Source organism: Fundulus heteroclitus, unplaced genomic scaffold, assembly GCF_011125445.2.
Source record: "Fundulus heteroclitus isolate FHET01 unplaced genomic scaffold, MU-UCD_Fhet_4.1 scaffold_686, whole genome shotgun sequence".
NCBI classification, from domain to species: domain Eukaryota; kingdom Metazoa; phylum Chordata; class Actinopteri; order Cyprinodontiformes; family Fundulidae; genus Fundulus; species Fundulus heteroclitus.
The window spans coordinates 56951-62950 of record NW_023397128.1 but is presented as its reverse complement, the minus strand read 5'-3'; the positions used below and the strand labels follow the sequence as shown (position 1 = coordinate 62950).

Here is a 6000-nt window from a genome sequence, read left to right as displayed (position 1 = left end):
AACGCGCAGAGAAAAGCGTCACGTCAGAGAGTTGTTTGGAAAACCAATCATGCCTTTCAAAGTTTGTGTGCTTGCGTGGGCGTATTCATTTCCAGTCTGTGCAGGTGCGGAAGGAGTAAGAGCTGCAGTTGAGGCTACGGTCCACTAGAGGCCGCTGCAGCCTTCTTTTCAACCTGCGGCCGTCCGAGGCTTGTCTTAACCTTTAGGACTTTCTTGACTTTTATGGGTCTACGTAAAACATTAAAAAATAAAAAATCCATCGTATGCCTATATATAAATGCTGTGTTCACATTTAAAGGCATATCTAGAAAAATGGCAATTTCTTTACTTGTTATCGATTCTGAGCTCCCTATTGGACCAGAGCAGGAACAAGCCAAAAAATGACTTTACTTTTGCTGTCCTTTTCACCTGCAAGTGGCGTTATTTGTGTGATTTACTTGCTGCAGAAACAGCATAAAATGTGGCCAATTGTCATTTCCCCTGGTTACCTTCTTTATTGTATGCTAAAAATAAAATAAAAAAAAAGTCAACGTTTCCGTTTGCTGGTTAGCCTACCCTGAGTTAAAAGGAGGTGCCTCTGAAGACCCCGGTCTCCTCCACCCTTTTTCTGGTATTGCTTCTCGGCCTTATTGGCTAGATCAAGTGTAGTATCTGTTCTTATCAGTTTAATATCTGATACGTCCCCTACCCGGGGACCATATATTAAATTGATTTTTGGAACTTGGAGATGGAATAGGGGCTTGCTCCTGTCCGCTCCATGCCATCGGCCTGGGTATTGCAGTCCTCAGGAGCGGATGCACCTCCTCCATGCTTGTTCCGAGACAAATACTGTGTAGTTGTGGGCTCCTTCAGGCTTGTCGCAAGCGTTTAGCTCAGCTGCCGTGCTCAGGCTGCACAGTCCAGCCAACCAGCCTGTGCCTCCCGCTAAGCGCAGCTGCTCCATGCTAGGCGCTGTTTGGGAAACTGACGCTTGGGTTAAAATTATGCACAACACGCGTAGTTACCACAAAAGCATTTACAAGAAAGAAAAGCTGCTGCAGTTCCTTGACTTGATTCACAACATACCTCATCATGCAAAGATGTCCACCTCAGCGGACACATGGTCAAACTGAACGTGCTGTTTATTGGAACATCTTTTGCTGACAATAAAACAAGGGCGTTATTGTCTCTACGTTAGGTAGATAATTGTGCTTTTTCTACCTCCAAGGCTGGTCTTGAATAAGGATAACGCGCAGAGAGAAAGCGTCACGTCAAGAGAGTTGTTTGAAAACCAATCATGCCTTACAAAGTGTTTGTTGGTGCTTGACGTGGGCGTATTCATTTCCAGTCTGTGCAGGTGCGGAAGGAGTAAGAGCTGCAGTGAGGCTACGGTCCACTAGAGGGCCGCCTGCAGCCCTTCTTTTCACCTGCGCCGTCCGAGGATTGTCTTAACCTAGGAACTTTCTTGACTTTTATGGGTTACGTAAAAAATTTAAAAAATAAAAAATCCATCGTATGCCTATATATAAATGCTGTGTTCACATTTAAAGGCAGATATCTAGAAAAATGGCAATTTCTTTACTTGTTATCGCTTCTGAGCTCCCTATTGGACCAGAGCAGGAACAAGCAAAAAAATGTTTACTTTTGCTGTCCTTTTCACCTGCAAGTGGCGTATTTGTGTTGATTTACTGCTGCAGAACAGCATAAAATATGGCCAATTGTCATTTCCCCTGGTTACCTTCTTTATTGTATGCTAAAAATAAAATAAAAATAAAGTCAACATTTCCGTGCTGGTTATCGTACCCTGAGTTAAAAGGAGGTGCCTCTGAATGACCCAGTCTCCTCCACCCTTTTTCTGGTATCGCTTCTCGGCCTTTTGGCTAAGATCAAGTGTAGTATCTGTTCTTATCAGTTTAATATCTGATACGTCTCTTACCCGGGGACCATATATTAAATTGATTTTTGGAACTGGGAGATAGAATAGGGGCTTGCTCCGTCCGCTCCATGCATCGGCCTGGTATTGCAGTACCTCCAGGAGCGGTGCACCTCCTCCATGCTTGTTCAGAGACAAATACTGTGTAGTTGCGGGCTCCTTCAGGCTTGTCGCAAGCATTTAGCTCAGCTGCTGTGCTCAGGCTGCACAGTCCAGCTAACCAGCCTGTGCCTCCCGCTAAGCGCAGCTGCTCCATGCTAGGCGATGTTTGGAAACTGACGCTGGGTTAAAAATTATGCACAAACACGCGTAGTTACCACAAAAGCATTTATAAAGAAAAGCTGCTGCAGTTCCTTGACTTGATTCACAAACATACCTCATCATGCAAGATGTCCACCTCAGCGGACACATGGTCAAACTGAACGTGCTGTTTATTGGAAACATCTTTTGCTGAAATAAAACAAGGGCGTTATTGTCTCTACGTTAGCGTAGATAATTGTGCTTTTTCTACCTCCAAGGCTGGTCTTGAATAAGGATAAACGCGCAGAGAAAGCGTCACGTCAGAGAGTTGTTTGGAAAACCAATCATGCCTTTCAAAGTGTTTGTTGTGCTTGCGTGGGCGTATTCATTTCCAGTCTGTGCAGGTGCGGAAGGAGTAAGAGCTGCAGTTGAGGCTACGGTCCACTAGAGGCCGCTGCAGCCCTTCTTTTCAACCTGCGCCGTCCGAGGCTTGTCTTAACCTTAGGACTTTCTTGACTTTTATGGGTTACGTAAAAAATTTAAAAAATAAAAATCCATCGTATGCCTATATATAAATGCTGTGTTCACATTTAAAGGCAGATATCTAGAAAAATGGCAATTTCTTTACTTGTTATCGCTTCTGAGCTCCCTATTGGACCAGAGCAGGAACAAGCAAAAAAATGCTTTACTTTTGCTGTCCTTTTCACCTGCAAGTGGCGTATTTGTGTTGATTTACTGCTGCAGAACAGCATAAAATGTGGCCAATTGTCATTTCCCCTGGTTACCTTCTTTATTGTATGCTAAAAAATAAAATAAAAATAAAGTCAACGTTTCCGTGCTGGTTATCCTACCCTGAGTTAAAAGGAGGTGCCTCTGAATGACCCGGTCTCCTCCACCCTTTTTCTGGTATTGCTTCTCGGCCTTTTGGCTAAGACAGCGATCAACTCCACTGGGTGGTGATAGCGGTAGTCTTTGTGACTTGGCTGTTACCCCTGTACTCGAGTTAAGATTATTTTTTGTCTCTAGTTGAGATATTGATCGCAAAGTTGTGTAAAATATCTCTTCCCTTTTAAAAGTTTTTATAATTTTGGTCTACTGGGTTTTACTTAGTTATTGTGTTTTATTAACGGTTTTAGTTATTTATTGTGTTTTATTAAAGGTTTTAGTTATTTATCGGGTGGTGCCTTCACCATGGCTGCTAGCCATGCCGGCATGCGAAGGCACCACAGCGTCCGCTTCCTTTTTAATGATCAAGAGAAAGTAATGTCAAGGCTAGATTTCTCAAGAAAATTGTTGCAGCAAACGTTAAAGTTTAAGCCGGATGACCTGAACTGTATCCTCTCCCTGCCTTTCAACAAGGGATATGACGTGAGTTTTTGTTCCGCCGCACTTCTAAAAGACTTTTGGACTCGGTTTGAAAACGCGAAAACCCAGTTTTCAGCATTTGACGTTGAGAAACTGACTGACAACTCCCTGAAAACGGTGATTGTCAGGATGTTCAATGAGACTGTCAGTGCTGAAGACATCTGTGTATGGCTGGGTAGATACTGCACTGTGAAAGGCCAGGCTATGAAGGTGCGGGATGCCGACGGCATCTGGAACTGCGCTTGGCGGGTCCCCATTAAACAGTGGGAAGATCCCCAAGGCTTCCAGGGCCTGAAACATCTCCCATCCATGATAGTCCTGGGGGAAAACAGAGGCTACATTCATTACCAAGGACAACCGAAGCTATGTAGGAAGTGTGGCGAATACGGTCATCTGGCTGAGGCATGCAACAAGATTTTTTGTGGAAAATGTAGGGAGGTGGGACACACATTTGAAGAATGTACAAACGGGCGAAAATGCAATTTGTGTGGTGGACAGGACCACCTGTTTAGAGACTGTCCGAAATCGTTTGCAAATAAATTAAAAAAAGGGAAAGAGACGACAGTTGAAAAAGTTAATGAGCAAGTGGATGCAGCTGGGACAGAAAATTCAAATCTCCTGCCAACCCCTCCGATTGGAGGAGAGGAGGAGGAGATGGCGGGAAGCGGGGAGGGGACGGAGGCTCCACCCCAAACCGAAGCACCTGGTGAGGGGGAGGAGACGCAAACCGAAGGCGGAGCTAGCTTAGAGGAAACCCAGATTGAAAGTAGCGATGATGCCACCCTCCCCGACGCCCAGCTGGCCAAGAGACCGGCATCAGAGTTATCCCCGGACATACTTATGGTTTTAGAAAAGAGGGGAAGGCTGGGCAACCTCTCAGAGGGCTCATCTGAGGAGGAACCCAGAGTATTCCCAATTGATTCACCAAATGAGGTCTCCTTTTTAAATATAGCGATCCAATCAACCCCAAAAGAAATCATGTTGAACAAAACATTGCGACAGAGGCCAACGCCTAGAAGGAGGAAGGGCGATGGAGCTCAACCCCTCCCTCCTTCACCATGTGAAGTGAAGCAAGAACTGCACTCAGTGGAAATAATTTAACATTTGAAACGTGCCTCTCGTTTATATAATGTTTTATAGGATCTTAATTGTCACACCTTTAAAATGTTTATCTTAATCCTTTAAAATGTCTTGCCTGTTCTTAACCACTATTTTTATGACTCTCACCTTCTCAACTATAAATGTTAGAAGTGTGAAGTCTTTAGTTAGAGCTCAGAGTATTTTATCCTTTTTAAGCACCGTACAGTCAGACGTGATTTTATTGCAAGAATGTGCACTTCCGTTTTTAAAGAATTACACCCGGTGGCAAGATTTATGGCCGAGACCGTCAATATGGAGCGGCTCAAACGAAAATAGAAACGATGGTGTGGCCATTTTAATAAATAATCCTCACATCTTGGTTAAGGGAAGCACCGTGGTGAAAGAGGGAAGAGCACTTTTAGCAAATCTGACTTTTAATGGGCAGGATTTTAACCTCTTAAATATTTATGGTTTTACTGATAAACACGACAGGTATGACTTTTTAAAGGAACTGCAGCCCCACATTTTAGGAAGAAAACCGTTAATAATTGGGGGGGATTTTAATTGTGTTTTAACCAGAAAAGACAGGAAAAGAATAGGACAAATATATAAGGTAGACAAGACATCACTTTTATTACAGAGGATAGTTAGGGATTTTAAACTAGTGGACTGTTTTAAAACCATGCATCCTAGAGAGGAGGGCTTCACCTGGGTCAGTGATGATAGCTCTAAAGCCTCTCGAATTGACTACTTTTTCATCAGAGATTGCACCCTAACTGATGCTAGATTGTCACCAGTTTTCTTTTCCGACCACCTCCTTCTGTCCTGCACTCTTTCACTTCCTTCAGGTGCGACGACCGGGAGAGGTCTGTGGAAACTCAACCGCTCCCTGCTGGAGGACCAGGCTTTGGTCAGCCAGTACCGGGAGCGGTACCAGGAGTGGCAGACCCTCCAAGACCTGTACGAAACACGAGCACAGTGGTGGGAGATGGTGAAAGGTAGGACCCAGACTTTCTTCAGACAAGCCGGGAAAAATAAGAAGAAAAAAGAACAGAGTCGCATGATGGGGCTGCAGAAAAGATTACAAAGATATTATTTTTTAAATCAACAAGGTATGGATTTTAACAAAGAAATAAGAGAAATTAAAAAAGAAATGAACATTTTAGCAGAAATAAAGAGCAAGGGAGTCATCTTAAGAAGCAGAGAAAGAGAAATAGAAGAAGGGGAAAAATGTAGTAGATACTTTTTCAAAAAAATAATTGGTAATCCAAGTTCTATCCCTGAACTTAAATCAGTAAAAGGAGACATCGCTTCAACTATAGAAGAAAAGACAAAAGTGATTGAACAGTTTTACAGTGATTTATATGAGGAGAAAATAGTAAATGAAGGAAATATTAAAGAAA

At 43.3% G+C, this 6000-nt stretch overlaps 2 non-coding genes across 2 annotated transcripts; both read left to right on the top strand.

Annotated features, from left to right (window-relative positions):
- The first annotated feature begins 612 nt into the window (after positions 1 to 612).
- Positions 613 to 805, top strand: LOC118561660. Its single transcript, XR_004930211.1, has one exon. It is a non-coding gene; the product is annotated as a U2 spliceosomal RNA (small nuclear RNA).
- A 1034-nt stretch (positions 806 to 1839) lies between these two features.
- On the top strand, positions 1840 to 2030 carry LOC118561658. Its single transcript, XR_004930209.1, has one exon. It is a non-coding gene; the product is annotated as a U2 spliceosomal RNA (small nuclear RNA).
- The last annotated feature ends 3970 nt before the right edge of the window (positions 2031 to 6000 follow it).